The sequence below is a fragment of the Triturus cristatus genome, chromosome 4_1 (assembly GCF_964204655.1).
Source record: "Triturus cristatus chromosome 4_1, aTriCri1.1, whole genome shotgun sequence".
Classification (NCBI taxonomy): Eukaryota; Metazoa; Chordata; class Amphibia; order Caudata; family Salamandridae; genus Triturus; species Triturus cristatus.
The window spans coordinates 792661962-792683823 of record NC_140585.1 but is presented as its reverse complement, the minus strand read 5'-3'; the positions used below and the strand labels follow the sequence as shown (position 1 = coordinate 792683823).

Genomic DNA, 21862 nt, shown 5'->3' with positions numbered 1-21862 from the left:
GCACTCCGTAGGCTGCAGCTCCCAGTGGAGAGGGGAGGCCTAGGGGCACCAAACATTGAACATTAATATATAGCTGCACAACTGCAGGGGCTTGGAGATGGCTAGTTAGGGGCAGCTGGATAAGGTGGGCGGGCTGCCGACACTCAGGGCACAGGAAATGGTGGGGACGGCACTACTTCCTGCAGCGGAGACCCCTCATGCAGTGAATGGCCTAGTGAGCATAGCCTGCCAAAGCTATAAGAGAGGCTTATGTATTATGCTGGACATGACTCCATATTCTCCGGCTATTGGCCTGAACTTCATAAGGCCATTATGCGCTCTCACAGGTAGGGGAGATTTGGTAGTGTGGAGAGAGGCTGAGGTGACCGCCATAGGTAGGGTGACGAGGTGTCCCGGATTCACCAGGATTGTCCCAGTTTTTTACCAGCTGTCCCGGCAGATTTCAGGAAGTTTAGCTCATGTACCGGTTTTTAGAAAGGGTCGACTGAAAACGGCGGGAGGTGCTTTTTTTATGTTTTACAAAGCAGGGATAGTTAGCAGTTGTTTCAAGAAAGCAATGTAATTAAAAGGCAAGCTACTGGCTTATGTTTTATGTATGTTCTAACTGCCTGTTCTGTAATTCTCTGCTGAGGATCTCTGTCATTCTATGTGTGACGTAAAACTGAAGTCCTTCTTCTATTTTTGTGAAGAGTCCAGTTTTTTGGCTTTAAAATTCTGGTCACCCTAGCCATAGGAAATCTGTTCAGAGATGGGACGTTAATACACTTTGGGCAATTACAGGAGTAAAACAAGTTGCCAGTGGGGCATTTTTTAGCCTATGGCATGTTGGTAGCAGAGTTGGGTCGTGGAATGCAAGAGACACCGAACCATAACAACACCCACTGACTCATGCCCTACACATTATGGGAAATTACCGCAAGATCATAGTTTGGTTCGCCAAAGCTTTGACTCATATGACAACCGACCCTCTGTTATCCATGTGTCAATTCTGGGAGGTGGATATTGACCGTGACCTAACACCTAAAGAATGGGAACAAATCATTCCCTAACCACCAAGGGTGTCCAGAAATGCCAAATTTGAGTACATACAATATAATATACTGCATAAGGCATACTTTACCCCCCCTGCCTTACATAAAATATTTGGCTCCTCCCGTCTTTGCCCCAGGTGCCATACACAAAATGGGGATATGGTACACATATTCTGGTATGCCCAGCTGCTGCAACTCTGTGGACCAAAGTTACAAATAGGCTTGCCACACCGACAGACCGCACAGACCTTCGCACCCTGGAAGGTGCATTACTGGGGTTAATTAGGTGTAAAAAGACCCACAAAGTGACCAGAAGATTCATAGATTTAGTGATGCTAATCACTCGTCATGCCATAACAATGCATTGGAAAGCAACTACACTACCAACAATACGCGCAGCAACACTAAAATGGGGTAGGGCCAAGGGGATTGCATTGCAGAGGGAAGAGGCTAGGGGACTTCGCAGGGTCCCTATCGGTGGGTGTTCGGAAAATATATTACAAGAGCTGCAAGAAATACAAGATGTCTCCACGGACGGTTAATGGTTGTTAGAACATGAGATGCCCCGAACCTAACCTTATGACCTGAAGCAGACAGGGCCGTAGCTACGGTGGGGGCATTTGAGGGCCAGGCCAGCCCAGAATAATCTTTGCCCCCCCAAATGAGCGAGGCAGCTGGCAACCCTTTAGAGGTGCAGAGGTGCAAAAGGTGAATGATCAATAAAAATGCCTTTAAGTGTTGTTTTAATCTTGTTACATTGCTGCATGTTCCAAGACATTTTAAATGTCAAGCTGTCTTCTGACAATTTGCTTCTTTTAACACAAAATGTTGTTTACTTTTCTTCCGTTGGAAAGCGAGAGGATTGTCTAAAGTGAACTCTGTGACAATCTGTGGTATAGACAGGGCCACTGGCATTAGGCAGCAGCTGAGGCCTACATTCTGTGGCCGTGTTGTCTAATTTATGAGGCAAGAAAACATCAATGTTGCGCTTTGATGCTCCATGTTTATTAATAGTATCACTTTATTATTTTGTCATTCTTTACACTTTAGCCCTGTCTGAGCAAATGCTTCACTTTATTAGTACTGGTCCCACATCCAAATACAGCTGTACATAACTAAAAAGTGGCCATTTATTGCACTGCAGCACATGTTGCAAAACATTTAGTAAATTTTGATCTGTTTTAGCTAGAAACAAAATTCGTTTTTTGTTAAAATCAGCAGAATATGTAGCAGATGGATAATGTGCCAAATGCAATAAATTCATAATTATGCCGAAAACACAGCAGCCGCAGAATCGCATAGTTCCATGGCCACAGAATCTCATAATTCCAGTGGCATTATGTACAGGGAGTGCAAAAAGAAATACTGTAGGATGTTGCTTTATTTCTAATTCATAAAAAAAGAATATACCTGTAAATGAACTGTACAGATATTTCAACATATACCAGCAGTACATTTTGTTTATTAACTCTGACTGAAGTAGGATGGAAACAAAGATTTTAGCATGATCAAAACAAATCTTGGTGATGAAAGTGATGAATATTGTATTGTATTGCCCGTTTATATAGAGCTTACTATCCCTATGATGGTATGTGGTGGTGTGTGTGTGTCACGATTTCCCCCCACACCGAGAGGGAAATGAACCAACTAAATCTTGGTGGACCGTACCTCCTCTCAACAGTACTCTTCTCTCTCCACAGCAGGACGACTGGGCTGCCGCGCCTGATACTACGCAAGTGGCGGACACCTTTTTCTTGGAACAGGCTCCCTTTAACTGGAAGACGGGCTCCATGGATGCCGCCCACAACAAGGACGTCATCGCTCATGGCCCAATAAGGTCCTGCGGATCTCCTGCACAAGGGGGTGACGGCCCCGGAAGACGCGAGAGTGGAGATGAGGAGGACGCCGGAGAGAGAATGCAGGGCATGCCACCGGAGGAGCAGCCGCTCTTGCAAAGGACTGCGGAAGAGCCGAAGACGCCGGACAAGCCAGGAGGCCAACTTTTGCTCACTTCGCCCAGCCACGCTCTTGGAGGAGCATGGCTTACGAAGGTACAGAATAAAGTTGCGGGGTGGGTTGAAGGGGTAAGAAGTCCGACCGTTAGGACGGTTCTCCCTGTTACTGTTCCCTGCTTACCCGCTTCCCGTACACAAGCACACTTTCCGGTTGTTCATGGCAATTGACGGGTGTTCTCCCTTCCCTACTACAATTGATATATGAGGCAGTGACACTGTTCTCCCTTTTCTTTATGTACCGGAGTGACACGGCCAAGCGGGGGAGATTTGCATCCTGAACACGAAAGGAGCGACGCACAGAACAAAGCGGGGATAAGATGTATTATCACTGACTGTTGACACAGGCCTCTGTAAAAAGAAGACGTTATTGCAGAATAAAACCTTGTCTAACACGACGCAGTCTGGACCTTGATCCTTTCCCTCCCTTACAGTGTTTTGTCTTTATTTTGGGATCCAGTATAGGAAGTGTTTTCATGTTGTGCATGATGACCACCGAGGTGCGGTTATCGTGTTATGGGTTGCAGCATGTGGCACTGTAGTGGATGATAAGGTGTGAGACATAAAAATGCATAAACTATCATTTATGGTTTTTCAGTCACTGGCAGCTTTGAACAGCTCCACGAGCCCCATTTATGGTATTTCTTATTATTATAGTCTACTTAGCTGGTTACTGCACTGGGTTTTGAGGCATATTTATTTACATTTCATGCAACTCAGCAAGGCAACTTGCTGCAGTGCATTGTGTGAAAGACAGAGAGAAGAAAATTGCTATATTTACAAAGATATGGCACATTTCTGCTCTCTCCTAGTGCTGGCACACTATGTGCAGCCCGGCGCCAACACGGGAACCCTTGCACCAAGGTGCAGGGTCTCTGTTTTACAGGCAGGATTGTTTTTGTGCATAAAGGGGTAACTTCCTGCACAAAAATAATTTTTAGATGCGTATTTCTCCTTCTATGTGTGCTGCAGAATGCAGCACTTAACAAGGAGAAATAAAGATATTTCTCCTCATTGTGCATCACTGGGGAAGGCTAACCATTTAGGCACATTCACAGGTTTACTAGCTTTAGTAAACCTGGGAATGCACCAAAATCATAGGTCAGCTCTCCCTAACTTACCTAGTTACCAAAAGTAGTTTGCTAGTTGGGTTGTCTCCAGTCTGTATGTTGTAAGCTAAAGATTAAGCTTGAAGGTGCTACTATCTTTTCAGTTTCTGTTGCTGGGATGTGTGATGGTGTAGTTGTCTTCATAATAGCAATGTTTTTAACGGTCTTCTGAAGTGTATAGGCTCCTGAGTGCTTCTAGTGCTGGCTGGTAGTGTGTTGCAGAGCTTGGTGAGAAAGCAGTGCCTCCTATGGATTTCTTTTGGTAAGGGGGTATAAGTGGTGCAAGCCTGGAGTGCAGTGTCCTAATTTGTTTGTATTGCTTGAATTCAGCTTGTAGTTATAGCAGTCATTTCCCTTGGAGGCTCTGTGAACAATGCAAAATGCCTTGAACATTGCCCTTTTTGCTTAAGGAGCTAGTGGGGCGATTGCAAGACGGGAGTTATGTGTATGTGTTCTCTTGGGTGAAGGTAGAGAAAAAATTTTGCAGCAACATTTTGGATGAGTTGTATTTTTTGTATTTTGAATGAGGGTGTGCCAAGGCATAGGCTGTTGGCATAGTCAAGCTTGGAGATTACAAGTGAGATAATGGCATGCAGTTTCTGTTGGCATCGAAGAAAGCAACTTTGGGGCATATTCTCAAAGAGCTATCGCTGAGTTAACGGCACTTTAGCCCAGCCAAAGTCGCAATAAATCCATCGCCCCATTCACGAGCCGGTGCAAACTGCCGCTACCACCAGTTTACCTGCGGTAGCAACCTAAAAAAACTATCCATGGATGACCCCGCAACTATCGCTGAGATGCAGATTAGGTGTTCCTGAGCAAAAAGCTGCAACAACACTACTCCACAACATTCTCAACGACCAGCCACATCGGCAATAAGATCACAAAACATGCGACAAGGCGTGATAGCAGCAGGAAACTAACACCTGCTCTGCCCATTTGCAAACTCGGACGACAACCTGCACCAGACAAGGGAGCACAGCCCATAGCCAAGCATGAAGAACAATAGACACCCCATAGCAACTAAACATGCAGCCCGGAGCACCAAGAGGGCAATAACACATACCCCCACCCCCACCCCAGACTCCACCACCCCCCCTTCCCTCCTGACAAGGAGAATGCACATCAACCCCACGAAACCATGACCCAAACAAATTGCCTGAAGTCGTTCAACTACAACACCTAACAGACAGGCGTGGCCACAAAATTGAAACACACATCCACATCATAGAACCAAAGCAAAATCTTTATTACAGATGAAACAAATAAAAACAATCACGAAGAGGCACTGTTTGTCTTCTCCGGGCATTCCGTAAGTCACAGCCTGCAAGACAGAAAGACAGATAAGAAGGTGTGTCATGCACCCATCAAAGGACAGAGAGGGAGAGCGACAGAGAGAGAAAGAAAGGGGGATAGAGAAAAGAGAGGGAGAGAGAAAGAGAGAAGGAGAGAGGGAGAAAGAAAGAGAGGGAGAGAGAGAAAAAATAGAGGGAGAGAGAAAGAGAGAGGGAGAGAGGGAGAGAGACTGCTGACACTGCAGACCCGGGCCCCACTGCTCACCTGCAGCCACCGGTGTGTCTCCAACCACGTGCCGGCACACACTGCAGTCCCCCAGGTCACTCATCTGAAACAGTTGACAGAGACATGAATGGGAGAGTCCATACAGTAGCGCACTCCATCACCACTTACCCACCCCTGCTCACACAGGCTGCTGCACCCCAGCCCCTCCCGCCGCCCAGCGGAGACTACCCACTCCTGCACGACCAGGCCTCACTGCTCACCTTCCGCCACCGGCGTGTCTCCAAGAGGGCACACCACATGCCTGTAGGATCTCCAAGCCCCAGGGCCACCAGGTCGCCACACATGATTCTGGGTCCTGATTTCGCAATGGCAGAGAACACATCAGTGCACAGGGCATCATCGCAGGGTGCACACCTGCTCAGCCGAATAGGTGCCACTAACTCTGTGAACTGTGAGGCGACGCCACGTGGCGGGAGGCACACACTGCCCGCTGGCTCAGGCCTACACTGTGGTCCAGCAGGGCTTACACCAATGCCACCATTCCGGAACACCCGGATGGCACATCATCGCAGGCTGCATACCCGCTCAGCACTTTAGGTGCCCCTACCTCAGTGCACCGAAATACACCGTCCCATGGCGGGGTGCCTGTGCCTGCCGCAGTGCATCCGGTGCCACCAAGTCTGTGCACCGCTAGCCATGGACCCTTTATGATTGAGTCCCGTGGTGCAGATGCCATCATGTCACCACCGGCACTGGGCAATGTGATGTGGCAGGGCCCTAGGCCCTCATGCATGAAGGATACCCACATGGAGACACCCTTTTGTAGAGTGGAAATGGCATCCAGCAGGTGCGCCAGGCCCTTTTTATTGGCATGGTCACATGTCCTGTGACACCGGTGCAGAATGGGTGTGGTGTGGGTGTAAACCAGCCATGAGGGAGTGGCCGTGGCATGCGGACAACTAGACCTGTGAGCAGCAGATCCCTACAGGGAAGACCTGTCCTCCCCCCTGTGAGCGTGAGCGGAGTGGACTGGCCTGGCGTATGCCAGTCCAGCGTAGGTGTGTGAACAATGATCCCGGGGCTGTGTGCGTGCTTCCGTTCTGGCCTGGACAAGGAAGTAACAAAAGCGTGTTTCCCCATTCTAGTGTCGGCGCCACCCAGCACGCAATCGGCAGTGTGTCACCCTGTGACCCAAGTCCCACAACTTAAGCAACATAGACGTAAGGTGCAATCAATGATCCTACATGCATTCGTGCCTCCACACTTGCAAGATCATAGACATGACACATCGTTGTGAAAATGAATGTTTAATGCACATTCAATGGTGTCTTGCATGCGGAGCACTACAGGGCCATGCAAATCCCACCTTGCAGTGTCGGCCCGTGGCAGGCCATCCAGAGTCCTTCTGTGAATGACATGTTCCTCAGTAGTGGAGGAGTTCACTCCACAGTCTGATATCTGTGTCATGGGTGACCAGACAGAATATGGCAGTCCATGTCGAGGTCCAAGGTGAGTGTTGCAGAATGCATCGGCGGACACTGGAAGGGGATGGTGCTGAGGGCAGAATCAAGCATTAACAGGCCATATGGCAGACATGGATGCTACCGCTTCCTTATGACCACAAGGCCAGATTCATCCGCATCTTCGTCCTCTGCTGTTTCAGGTGCCTCACCTGTGGGTGGTGGTGTTCTGTCTCCGGCACTGTGTGGCAGTGACACCGCAGGGGCCGGAGGTGGAATGTCTTCCGCACTGTGTGGCACTGACACATCAGTGGCCGGAGATGTGGATGGAGTGGTTGCAGCAGCATGCATCGGCGGCAGGCCTTGTTGCAGCAATGCCATGAGGATGGTCTTTATGGCATTGAGGGACCCCACAAACTCTCGCTGGTGTCTGCCGCTGTTTCCGCACGCTTACGCTTCCTGTCCTCCATGAGCCTCCGCATGAGTCCCAACTCCCGGGCAAGCTCGCTGGAGCCACTATGACTGGACAGTCGTTCTTGCCTCTGAGCCAGGACCCTGGCAATGTCGGACATGCTTCGTTGGAGAGCATGGAGCGGACTGTCGATGTCCGTTAAGGTCCCTGATGGCACTTAGACACCCACGTATGGCGTCTAGTCTGTCTGCCATGCGGTCGAACCCCACCTGCACCTGTTCGGCCAGCTTCTCCTGGCACCCCAACACATGGAGTTGGAAGACCATGTGTTGGTCGTGGGGGTCCTGGGAGTCAGCCTTGGTGGTGGGTGCTGCCTGCTGTGTGTACTGTGCAGGGGGTGGGGCCTCCTCGTAGCAGCTGGGCTGCCCTGCTCCTGGAGGTGGGGTGCGGAGGCTATCCACAAGCTGTTGGATGGCATCTGGGTCGAAGGTCTGGTTGTCCTCTTCGTCATCAGGGAAGAGAGGTTGCGACTGTTCTGCAGGAGGTGTTGTATTTCCCTCTGCAATGTGAAGGGGAGATGCAGTTTAACATTGTGCTCACATGTATGTTGACGCATTGAACATGTTTCCATGCATGAATAACAGTGTATATTGTGACTGTTTGTGGAGAGCCGCCTATGTGATGTGGTACAGTGGACATTTCTACCACTTCACGGATGTGTGTTTGTACTTGTACATTGTCAACTCACATTTCCCTGCGATGCCATATGTGATTGGCCAGTTACTGCACACAAGCGGGACCAGTTGTGTCCCCTGTTCTGTTGTGGACGTGTTGTGGATTGTGCCACGTCGTTGTCAATGTTGTGGTGCTCTGCATGTGAAGTGTGTGCCGCATTTTGGGGGAGTCGCCCCTGCAGCTCTGACTTGGCTGCCCCTTATACCTTACATGCAGTGTGCATCTGCCTTCTGTGCTTATACAGTGCTGGTATGTGACATTCGTGGGTGCATTGGTATCTTGGTGGCAGTTGGGTGTCTAGGGCATGGTTTGTCTGATGATGAGCTGTGCTCACTTATGCATGTGTGCCATTGTGCCCATCCCCCCGTCCCCCCAGTCCCTGGTCGTTACTCACCCTGTTGCTGTTGTGTACGGTCCTGTTGAACAGTGTCCAGGCCCCCAACTCCTGCCACCGTGTCCCCCCTGATGACTGTGGACACCATTTCCTCCATTTCATCCAGCTCCTCCTGTGGTGCTGGACTGCCACCTGCTGTCTGCATTGCCGCCTTCTGGTTGTTTGCGAGCTTCTGCTTGGTTTTGAGCTTGACATCATTCCAGCGCCTCTTAACCTCGTCCATTTGTCCTCTTCAGCACTCTGACTGCATTCACCTTGTCCACGATGGTCTGCCATATTCCATTTTTAGTTGCCAGTGACACAGTGGAGGTGACGAACAGTAGTTGATGGTGTTCTATCACCTCCGTTATCAGGATCCTGTTTTCCTACGGACTGAACCTTTTCTTCCTACTCTTCTTCTACTTGGCCTTCCCTGACGCGAAGTCCCAGGCTGGTCCTCCGGGGGGCTTGTGGGGTTCTGGTTGTCCTCTGCATTTGCTCCGGCTGACTCCATTGTGCTTCGCTGTTGTTTGGTTTTTTATGTGGTTTTTTTCACCTTTTGTAGTGCATTTTCCCGCATGTCGCATGGGGATTGCAGGCCTGTGGCTGGTTTTCGTAGATTTTTGTATCGCGATTGGCGTCATCGCGGCTTTTTTGGCGTTGGTGTTTCGCATTTTTGTGGCGTCGCATTGGTTTTAACACGTTGGTCCGACGCATTGTCGTGGGACTATCGCATGTTGCTGCCGGCTTGGGAATACCACGTTGACACTGAGTTATTTTCCCGCGATGGACTGCGATGTGGTGAGTTGCGATAAGCTACTCTTGCGGTAGTATCACACATTCTTGAGAATATACCCCTTAATGTTTTCATTGTGTAGAATATGCATAAACAGGAGTAAACCCATAGACCAAGTTGAGATCTGGGTGAAGTAGTGTATATGAACAACAATATCTCAACTGATATTACCGGATGAAGGGTGCTGAGCACAATGGGATGATGTGAAAAAGGGAGGGCTGAAAGCCGGTAGGTCAGCAAGGCTTAAACACACCAGGGATGCCACCAACAGAGCAAGGCGAAGTTTGATGAATCGGTGCTAGGGGGGTGAGGCAATTGTGCAGGGGGATGGGAACCAAGTTTTATCCGGAGCCCTGTGGGGTCTTGATGGGGGGTGTGTATTCACTCATAGGCGGACCCCGATTCACTTGTAACGTCTGGTCCAGGTGGGGTCGGAATGCCGGGTACGTGGTGGGGGCCTGGGCGTAAGCAGATCACTGGCGGGAAGCCTGGGCCAGAACCCCAATCCACAGGACGCCGTCGGGTACGATCGGCTGGGAGACCTTCTCCCTTTTTTCACATCATATTACTGTGCTCAGCACCCTTCATCCGGTAACCTGGTCCTGATGATGATCCTAATCTACATGGATCAAAATGTCATCAACATCCTAGCGCAACTTGTGGCGCACTATACTCTGGTTCTCTAAAAATGCCTAACTTATACCAATTCATGTAAATACTTATCTGTGAGCCACAAGTACTCTGCATCTACTGTCACATTCTCACCTTGTGCTTCCCACCGCTGTTTCACGTGTCACCTTCGCCGTCCACCTAGAGTGTCATAAGCGCTTGTGTGCACATAGATCGTCGGATTACTTATGTATGTATTTATTGCTTACAGTGCTGTAATAACTGTTCCCCATTTTGTTTGTACCCCTTTAAGTTCATGTTCTCTTCTATAATTGTTCAATATGTGATGCCTTTGGCACATTTAACTAAACTATGAGTCTCCCTACCTTCTTGCAATGTTTTGTACCAGCTTACCTACAACTCTAGAAAATAATGCCAGTTGAGATATTGTTGTTCATATTCATTGTGTAGAAGGAACTCTGATTTAAGTTGTTAAAATATGGTATCAAATATAGGTCTGAATGGATACGTTCTACTTGGTTGATGACTTCTCTTGATATTTTTGGAGGGGCTTCATGTTCCTCGGTTCATATGGCAGTAGGCTGGTATTTTTGACATTGTCTGCGGGTCATAAGCTCTGTCTTAGCGTTATTTAGCTTTAGATGGTTATTTATCATCCATGTGTTTATGGCCCGTAGTCAGTCATCAAGCTGTAAATCATAGAGGTCTTCCAGACCATCCATTTAAAAAAAATGATTGGATGTCATCTACAGTAGGCCTGGGCGGTAAATTCCGTTCTGCTTGCGGAATTTGGGTAATTTTGCATTCCGTGGAGAACGCGGAATTGCCAAAAATTCAGCGATCTGCGGCTTTGCAGAACCTTTTGCTTGTTCGTGCATTCACAATCCGTGTTCACAAGATATTTCCCTCCGAGCACACAAACAGCATTCGCGAACAGGAAAAAAGCATCGCGAACGGGCGGAAGAAGCAATTCCGTGTGTTCGCGGAACTCTGCGTGCTCGCGGAGATTTTTTACCGCTTCGCGGAGCTTGCGTAGCGCGACTACGCAAATTCTGCCCACCCCTAATCTACATAGTTGTAACACGTAAGTAACAAAGAAAAAAGATTTTATTGCTAGATTAATTAAAATTGTTGCAATATAAAACACAGTTATAAATAGAATTTATTAACACAATTAAAACTACTTGGCATGCAGCGGCAGAACTGTCGAAATGCTAGTACACCATAGTTGTAGCAGGAGAGGTTGAATGATTCACTCAGGTTTGGTAACTAAGTTAGGTAGGGGTTGAATAGTAGAGGGGATAGGATGGACCCCGTGGGATGCCACGGTGTTGGGTGTGAGGAGCTGATATGGAAGGTGGTATAAACACAAGTTAACTGAACTCCCTTTTCACCTTACACATATGGTGTGTCAAACAAAAATTGGCTGTGTGAAGGAATTACACAACTGTTCAAAATGCGAAGCAGTGCGCGCAAAGTAATTCGTTTTATTAATTTAAATGTGTACTTACCTCCGTTCATCCATATTCCGGTGTTTACATTTCCCCACCCTGCCCCTCCCCCGCCCCGCCTCACTGCCCCACCGAACTCCCTCCACGAGCCGCTACTGGACACTAATATTATTTCATACTGAACCAGGTACTCCTGTCTGAGTTCGATACTTAATACATCCGGCGCCCTGTTCAAATATGTTGCATAATGTGCTTCTTATGACCTAAAATTCAATTAAAAATGCATCTCTAACTCTCTGGTTGCTGCGTGGCGTGTTGGAGAAAGTGGTGATCTCAGTGTGGAGGGCAGCTGGGGTGACTGTATCTTTTGAACGGATGTGAGAAAGTGCCATCTTTCTTGCATGGTATGCCCCCACTTTTTGCTGAATTGCTAACAAGGCCCCCCTATCCCTCATAGGATAACATTGGGCCTAACTCTCTCTGCACCCGGCCGCCCTAGAGTCGCTGAGGGTGAAACAACTGTACCTACCTGACCCTGGGAGACCCCTGAGTCTGTGCCCAGAACCTCAACTCTGCCAGTCGAGTACTTACCCTTAAACCGCAAACTCTATTTTCCTCATAGGGTAACATTGACTGGCTTTTTCCTGAAATTTCTTCTAAGTGTGGACTTTTCAAATCTTCAAATATTCACCAAAAATCAGCCGAGTGACAAAAACGAATTTACTCACCTGCTCTTAGGTGAGCTCCCAGTGCTGGATCTTGGTGCCCAGCACTGACTCTGAAAAGTACCCACAACTATACTTACCTTTAACTCATTTTTCTTCCATAGGAAACCATTGACTGTTTTTCTGTGAAATTTCTTCTAAGTGTTGATTTCTGCAATTTCTAAATATTCTTCAAAAATCGTATAACATCTGAAAACGTAATTACTTACCTGTTTTGGATAAAGGTCCCAGTACTGAGTCTAGGCACCCAGCACTGGATTACAAAAGTAACAATAACCTACTGTACCTATAACCCGAATTTTCTTCCATAGGGAATCATTGATTGTTTGCTCTGAAATATTTTCCGTGTTAACTTTTAAAATAGCTAAATATTAGTTAAAAATCATTACAGTACCAAAGTCGACTTTCATCAACTGATTCTGAGAACTGACCCAGGACTGAATCTAGGATCCAGTCCTGGAATTACAAAAGTAATCTAAAAAGTAATCTGTTGCATATAACTTGAATTTATCATTGAGCTCAATGTATGGTGTTTAGAAATAGAGTTGCCTACTGCAACTACTTGTAACTGTTTACTAAAAAGTCTATTGCATATACAAAAGTATTTTTATGAAACATCTCCTGTCGAGAAAGTATATTTTAATTCCAAGTGTTGGTTCTAAAATAAAACAAGCATATATTTTTTTTATACAAACCATTGGCCTAGAGTTCAGTTCTTGAGTGTGTGGAACTATTTGCTGACTGAGTGTGTACAACAAATGCTTTACACTGTCCTCTGATACTGCCTTACTGCTCGACCAGGCTACCACTTTGGAGAGTAAGGTTATATCTAACTTTAACCTCTGTTAAACCCTTGGGGTCTGTGGACTCCCTGTACCTATTAGCCTCTTCTGTGCCCATGACGAGATAGTCTCGTCATGGAGCACGGTCGCGCTGTGCCCATGACGAGACTATCTCGTCATGAAACCCACCCACGTGGGAAACGCCCGGCACAGGAGGGGGAAAGGGCATGGCACCGAAGGGGTTAAGGAACAGTATATACAGAGCCACTTTCTCACAATGGATCTGTGTCTTTCTGATGAATGTGACATGTAATGGGGAATGAGATTCAACGTGGTCTAGGATATAGGTAGTTATGTGGCAAGCAGGACAGGCGTTCCATATGCAGAACAAAATGGATAAGATAGAGAGATAGGGATAGACTGTAGTCCATGTATCATTGTGTTTCATTAGTGTTTAGTGGAGGAGGGTAGATCATGCGGGTGCTAATGGGTTTGCTTGATCTGCGAGAAGGCATGATGGCTGGGGTGGATGGGTCAGTGAGATGGCAGAGGTGTAGTAATGATGGGTAATGGGTAGTGAGAGTGCCCATGGAGGCTGGTGACTGTGAATAGTGATGGAGATAATACTTATACTTTAGAATTGTTTTAAGTGGGCAACATGGGGCTAAGAGCATACAAACTTCTATTTGCAAACAGACAAAATGTGTACTGGGCACAATAAAACAAAATATAATGTATGCCCTGTGCCATCTAAATATCGGGAGATTTAAAAAACAATATTATGTACAGGGGTTTGAAAAAAATTGAACTAATTGAATTGCATTACATTGCAGGCGCACGAGCACAATTTGCATCAGGTATTCAAGAAAAATACAGGTTCCATTTTCTTGGCTCAGTGGTTGAAGGTAGATACAAGAGCAGACCTGAGGGAACTGTGAATTAGAAATTCATCGGCCACAGCAGAAATGAGTGAAAATCATCACAGAGCAAAGACGTCACCCACAGTGAGTACATTGTGTACATTGTTACGAGCTGAGATTTGAAGCAATCCAGGAAATACACAAGTCCTCTTCAAATAAACAGTCTTAAATGTGCCATGTCAAGTTAATCTGTCAGAGGGTGCACATAGTGTGTAAAGTGTGTTGTCCTTCGAAGGGAGAAACAAAGGAATCCTTCTCAGGGTGATAACGCCTACGGAGACTTTGGAGAAGCAAACTGGATGGTATATAGAAGCACTCATCTAGGGATTCTCTTATATACACACACACACCAGACCATTGTAGCTTCTTTATCTACAAGGCTATTGATAGTGGAACTAAGTGCCAACCGCTAGCTCCCTGAGTTATTTTACCCGTTTGCTGTCCAAGTAGCTTCCCTAGCAAGACTTTCTAGGACATAGGGTAATGGGAGTCACATCGGTGATGCACAGTGCATGTCCTGTGGGTCTACTGAGAGGCTGTCTCCCACTGTCTCTTCCTAACTAGAGTAACAACTGCAGCATTCTCTGTAGTGACCCCTGAATACCCTAAAGGCTCCCTGAAAGCTTCCTCTGCCTCAGGTACCCTCTGGGACTCCGACTCTCACCAGAACATTCCAATCCGACAGGCTTTAGGCATGCCCTTTTATCCAACTGGCACATCATGCCCTCGGACTCTGCACACTGGAGGCCAGAACTTGCTCACACAATCCATCAAGCGACCATCCTGTTCCTGGGAGAAACCTACAGATATCCCCCGCTACCATGGATGAAAGTCATCAGAATCATATACACATATCGTTAACCTGCGTAATCATGTCAACATGCACAGCACTCACCTGACCAAAGCAAAGGACATAAAATATGCCTCATACTTATGTAAAACTCTGTTCAGGTGGTCACACGCATGAAGTGTACAGTCAGGCATGTTTCAACTTTACACTAAGTGCACATCTGGATGCAAACCGAGCACAGTTACTGCCAGGTCTGCCGTTGCGGCTTAGTCACGTCCACTTTTCAGGAAAAATCAGGGGGGTGTGAAAAATGTGAGTAATTTACTTTTACGCAATCACATGACATTTTGGAAAAAGTACATGAACTAAATCTAACTTTTTGGTCTATATTTTGGTGTGAAGTTTGTTCTTGCGTCAAATTCATTGTGAGGATAGCAAGAGCCGCTAGTGTTTGTGGACCAGCATGGGTCTGGTGCTGCCTCTATAGTGTTTTTTATCAGTCTACTCCCAATTAAGCCATGTGGCGTCATGGTGTAATTTTACGGAATGTTTGTAAAAAGTGTAACGCAAAATTCCGGAAATTATATGAATTATGTCAGCGTAATTGTAATTTTCCCCGGGCCTAGAACAAATAAACAATTTGGGCCCGATTCACAGAACTAACTTAAGACAAAATCCTAAACTTACTACCATTTTGGTATTCACAGAAGGCACTTACTCATTTTGGTATTCACAGAAGGCACTTACTCATTTCGGTATTCACAGAAGTTAGGAGTCCTAACTTTAGGACTCCTAAATGCCTTCTGTGAATACCGAAAGTCTTAAAATTAGGATTTTTCGCAGTTTAGTAGTAGTATAGTTAGGACTCCTAACTTTAGGACTCCTAAATGCCTTCTGTGAATACCGAAATTCTTAAAATTAGGATTTTTCTCAATTTAGTAGTCCTAAGTTTAGGACTCCTAACTTTAGGACTCCTAAATGCCTTCTGTGACTACCGAAAGCCTTAAAATTAGGATTTTTCTCAGTTTAGTAGTAGTATAGTTAGGACTCCTAACTTTAGGACTCCTAAATGCCTTCTGTGAATACCGAAAGTCTTAAAATTAGGATTTTTCTCAATTTAGTAGTCCTAAATTTAGATTTAGGACTACTAAATTGAGAAAAATCCTAATTTTAAGGAGTTAGGAGTCCTAACTATACTACTACTAAACTGAGAAAAATCCTAATTTTAAGGCTTTCGGTAGTCACAGAAAGCATTTAGGAGTCCTAAAGTTAGGAGTCCTAAATTTAGGACTACTAAACTGCGAAAAATCCTAATTTTAAGACTTTCGGTATTCACAGAAGGCATTTAGGAGTCCTAAAGTTAGGACTCCTAACTTCTGTGAATACCGAAATGAGTAAGTGCCTTCTGTGAATACCAAAATGAGTAAGTGCCTTCTGTGAATACCAAAATGGTAGTCCCTTTCTGCACAAACACAATCATCTCTGCAATGCAGGCACCCTTGCACCATGGTGCAAAGGTGCCTGCGCTGGTCCTAGGCAGCTTTTTTAGTGTTGGAGCAAGGGAAAACACATGGGTGCGCTGTATTCTTGTCTATACGGCACATCCTGCATTTTTTAAATGACGCAGGGCGGCACTGCTAAATTGCTTGCAGTGCTGCGCTGCGCCATTTGGTTGTAAATATACCCCCTGGACTAAAGAGAGAAGGGTCTCCAGAAGAGACTGCTGGTGGGGATAATTCCACAACTTCTTTTAATGGGGTCTTTCACAGAGTTACCCAGCTTGACCTCTTTGGTGATAGAGCTCAGCAAGCCACCCATGGGATTAGCCAAGAGCCTTGCAGCCTGTAACAATAACGTCAAGCTAGCATTTCAATTAGGCCTGGGCTAAAAATCCGTTCAGCTCGCGGAAATTGCAATAATTTGGCATTTTCCCGTTTCACAGAGAGTGCGAAAATGTCAAAATTTCCGCAATCCGCATTTTACCGGAAATTTTTTGCTTGCTCGCGCTGTAAAATAATACATTCTCGCGTGCGCGCGATCGCCTTACCTGAATCCCCGCGTTCTCCGACAAGTTTTCGCGATCCGGTCGCGTTCTTCACGAGATGTTGGTTTGTTGGTAGCCATTTGCGCTGTCTCGCGACAGTTTGCGCCCGCAGTAACGTCATTCGTCGCGCGATCACGTCTTTCTTCTCGCGATCATGCTCCGCAAGACAAGTGTAAACAAGCTGACCGCGCCCGCAAGCAACCGTATGGGTAAATTGGCGTACCGCGACCTAGCAGAAAATACCTCGAACGGGCGGGGAAAAATCTTCCGCATCTTCGCGATATTTCCGCGTGTTTGCGGAGATTTTTAACATTTTCGCGATAATTTGCGAAAGTGAATTTCGCAAATTCCGCCCACCCCTAATTTCAATTATTGGAGTGCTCTAGTTTGTGCCTTGGAAAACTCAGGCTTCAGAGTTCATGGGGGCAATGCCCCACTGCATGTCCACTCAATAACCATAATGTGGGAGGCTGCATCAAACTGTGGGAAGAGGCATGTGTGGAGGTCTCTTTGGATAAATGGCCGGTAGCAGTAGTGACCAAGTCTTGAAAGCATCTTGATGGTGGTCCTATATTATGAGCTGGGCTGTGACCTGCTGTGGTGTGACTCGTTTCCATTAAAACTGTGTCACAATTAAACTCCGTTACAAGTGCGCTCTGTGCTGTGCACATGCAAAAGTGGTGCCCACTTCCTCCTGCTTGGATGACTGGTGGCACAACGTATGCTATCATCATGCGCTTGTGGGCACCCTCCCCGATTTCACTGTATACCTACACGCTGAGTATTATTACAAATATTCCACATGTCTCAAATACGCCACAGAACCACACCTGAAGCTCAGAGATGGACTTTATCCTATAGACCTTCCCAAAAGGGATCTCTTGTCCTATGCCAAGGAGAGTGGACATTTATTTACACTGTACATTCCTACCTATATGCACACGGACATACATATATATTTACATAAATGCCAATGCAAGAGCTGGCAGTAGATAAGAAATTAAATGGTAATGGGGAGACAATGCACCTGTTCAAGTAAATTGGACATTTTTTTAATATCTTTCGAGCAAACAAGGTGCCTGCAGGGAAGACATTAATATGTAACGTTTCAGCAAAAACGTATAAAAATGTACCCAGAGGAATCCAGAGTGACAAGAATGCATCTCAAAACCAATCCACGAGAAAGAACCAAATCACTCTCTCTGCATCATCACCAAAAGAGCTAAGACTTACGCCAATAATCAGAAAGAAAGAGAGAAACAAAAAAAACAAACACTGAAATCTGGCCTTCACACCCACCTTTATTTTCTATAAAAAATATCTTGATTACGCCTCATGTTTGATTGAGATCATCTTGCCACACTGGGACATAACACGAACTCTAGAAAGTGCATCTGAGCGCCGTACGGGGGAAGAACTGGCAATCGTCGACATTAATTAAGATGATGCAGGTTAGTCAATCATTTTAATGCACGCAATAAAGCAGACATAAGAAATGTATGACAATGCACTGTGGTTAACTGCAGCATTTTATACATACCACCAGCATACCTTGGCTCCTCCCGACAAATTAAAGTCTGAGTTTTATGCCAATAGCCCACAGCCAATGCTTAATTCTTCCTTGGCACCACATTAGCGTTGGCACCGTTTCAATGACAGCCAGCCAGATGCAATTTTTCTTGAAAGGCTGTGTTTGAACTAAGGCGCAGCTTCCATATTTTTACAGAAGAACCCTCGAGTCCTCTCTTTTCTTTGACAGGTGCAGTAACATGTAAATAATCAATGTTCGCCTTCTCTCGTGCCTGTCTCGAGCCCTGGTGCCTTCATGGGAGCTGCTAATACACACTTACTCCATAACAATTGGCAGCACTAAGATACAACAGCTCACACACACAAACATCACATTTGTCTTAGAACAGATGCACGAATGTTACCTCCTTATCTGATTGCAAGATGTTATTTTGGCAGTGATATTATACACGGTGGGTATATGTAGACAGAGAGGCAACTGACATTTTTCTCCTCGGAATTTGGGCAAGTGAGGTGTGCCACCATGACGTGAGCTAATAACCGGGCATCAAATTGGGGAGTGCAATTTAGGTGGTGTTGCCTGGGGAGCCACGTGATGCCGGGGTTTTCTTCAGCTAAGAGGGGTAGAGGGTCGTTGTCCTTGGCTGCTGGTTTGGTGATGCAGAGTGGAAGTAAGGAATCTCACCCCGCACGCACCAGTTGTCACCATGTCACCCCGCAATAGGCCCTTCGACCTCCACTCACGCACTGTGCTCTCAGTAGAAAGGAGTTAGAGAGAATATATCGTGGCGATCTCCTCTGTGGAACGGCGCTCCCTTCATCAGAAAAGTGACAAAAGGAGACACCTTGATCGGTAACAATACAGTTTATGAGACATACTCAGTGCTTTAAGTTGGCCGGGTTCTGCCGGTGCTGAGCACCGGCAGTTCTATAAAGCAAGTGCGGAAGCTGGTCCCTGATGGGCTCTCCATTTTTGCCCTCACCCTCGGTGACAAAAATCAATGTTAACTCGGCTAGTTGAATGTGCCATGTTACTTATTGTATTATATATCTGGATGCAGTGACAGAAGCATCAAAATGCGGCACGCTATGCTAAGCACAGATTTTAAATGTACCTGTATTTAAGCCACGCCCTAATTACATCGGCAATGACGCTTTGAGAGAACCCCCAGTTTTTTCATCCGATTTAAAGCTCTGGACATGCTCTATAGCCATAAAAGAAAGACTTTGGATTTTGGTACTCCATTGGAACATTTTCAAGTGGTACGGCAGAGGAGGCAAAAATTGTTCTTGACAACAGAGATACACTACTTATTACAATTCTGCATAAAATACATGATTTAGGGCTTGGCAATAAGGTAATATTGCAGCTGCATCTGACTCACATTGTGTTAAAAAGATGTGTTAATCTATGCGCGGGAGAGGATGGGTGACTGCCTTAAAGGAGGACTTTTCAGGCAAAGAGAGCGAGGTACTTGGGTTCCAAGTGGAGTGTCTAAGAGTTTGGGACTGAAAAGCTATTAACGTCCAGCTCTCTGCTCACCTGAAGCCTGTTTCCTCCTTTGGACTTGCATACTGAGGCTGCTGCCCCTTAAACAATCCAGGCAGGGCCGAACTGGCAAATCATGACCAGCCCTGGCAAAAAAGTTCAAATCTGCCCTGCCCCCTTCGTCTTCTTGTGCAATCTGTCTCTTTCCATTCAGCCATTCGCTCTCTCTCTACCTGTCTCTCCCTCTCTCCCTCTCTGATCGCTTTCTCTCTACCTTTCTCACACCTACAGGGCCAAGTGGTGCATAAATAAATGGAACGCATGGACTGCACGAGGGTTTATCCAGGACAGATTTGACAGTGGAATGGGTAGAGAGATGTGCAAGGTGAGCTGGGATGGCTAAGTGTGAGATAACATTTGTTTTGTGATTCTTATCAATGTGCTCGTAAGTTTTACCTGCATAGCATGGGAGTAGGGCGTGGCATTAACAAGCTTAAGTCAATGCACAGCGGCTGCTAGACATTTGTTTCTTTATGATTAAGGTAGCATGTTTGAATGGTGTGGCGGGAAGCAAGATGATCTCAGATCAGGTGCCTAGCACATTAAACACCTTCCCATTTGATGGTGATTTGGGATTAGTGAAAGAGGCATTCCATGTTACTGGAACTTTGGGGATGCTGCAGCTGAAGGCAGAGGTGTCAAAGGCGAGTGCTCCAAATGGAATTTAGGAGTGCTCCGCAGGGGACATCTCAATTCTACTTGCAAAGTGGGAAATTAGAAAGATCATTAAGGAAGTGCACAGCCTGAGACAGTTCAGATACCTCAAAGTCCCACCACAGGTTACCGTGCTCCTGAAGGGACCATCCTTACAATGGACAGTGCAGCTGTTTGCCGAGGCCATAAGACCGATGGATCAAGTGCACAAGGGCAGGGTAGTTCGACGAGGAGCGGCTCAAGACGCAGAAGGAGACAAGGGATTGCATTCCATACACATTTGTTCTGATGGATGGTGGCAATGACTTCAATGAGGACAAGGGTTGGCAGACTGGTCTAACCTCTAGGAAGCCAAGGTTGAGTAAAATACTCAAAATTAAGAGGTATTAAAGAACGAGCGAGTGTACACACTGCTCAGGGAATTTGTGTTGGGCGACTGACTCAAAGCATTGCACTAAGGGGATAGTAGATGGGTTGAGAGGTGCCAGAGCGATCAATGACACCGCCGTCGCCTCATTTGCAATAGAATAGTTTTCAGTTGGTGGCTGAAGAAGGAGAAATGGCTGCTGTTTGTTGCTGTGGTGTTCCTGGAAGCAATGAAACTGAGAACCCTCAAGCTCACTGACGCATTGGGGGGAGAATGTAGAGGATTGCTGACTGAGCTTTAGTGAGAAATGTTTTTGACCAGTTACACTATAGGGGAAGCTGTTTGGGCAACCCCTGGTATGTTGTTTAGGTGGATGGATGTTATAGAGGTTCAGACTGAAACTGTCTGTATGTTAGAGATATTGCTACTGTGACAAACAGAACAAAAACAACAGAGAGACTCATAACGGGACATTTGAAAGAAACTATTATAGTCCATATAAGCAAAGTTAGTTGACAAAGGAGAAACTTGTATTTAGTTTGTTATTTGGGAGTGTGAGCTGACAGGCTGGAAAAGAATTCCAGGATTAGGTGAGAGAAGATTTAGTAAAGGGGTACAGGAATTGTGATTGGGGTGTGCAGGTTAGAAACCGAGTGGCTGGTACATTAATGTATGGCGATAGGATTCGTGGATAGGAAGATAAATGAATGGAAATGAGGGTTCAATCATTAAGGAAATGTCCTGTGAAGATGGTGTTGAAAAGGTAGAACTTTTATATACAACCATTTTGTATTGGAACAGCAATGTCAACGCAGAGACATCAATGGCAAAGACCAATGGAAGGAACCTGGAAGCTGTAGATCAAGAGAAATAAGAGCAATATAAGACATATGACTTGAGTGGGTACTGATTCCTGAAGATCACATCATTCCTTCACCATGTCTCTACGCCTATCATAAATAATACATGGA

The 21862-nt window shown here is 46.2% G+C and overlaps 1 protein-coding gene across 2 annotated transcripts in view; it reads left to right on the top strand.

Moving 5' to 3' along the window:
- Window positions 1-2918: 2918 nt before the first annotated feature.
- The window catches only part of LOC146855547 (uncharacterized), a 98181-nt gene continuing 79237 nt past the window's right edge, over window positions 2919-21862 (top strand). For both annotated transcript variants that reach the window (XR_014980853.1, XR_014980852.1), the window contains exons 1-2: window positions 2919-3082; window positions 13871-14041. The gene's annotated coding sequence lies outside the window, so the exon portion shown is untranslated. The remainder of the gene's footprint in view (window positions 3083-13870; window positions 14042-21862) is intronic.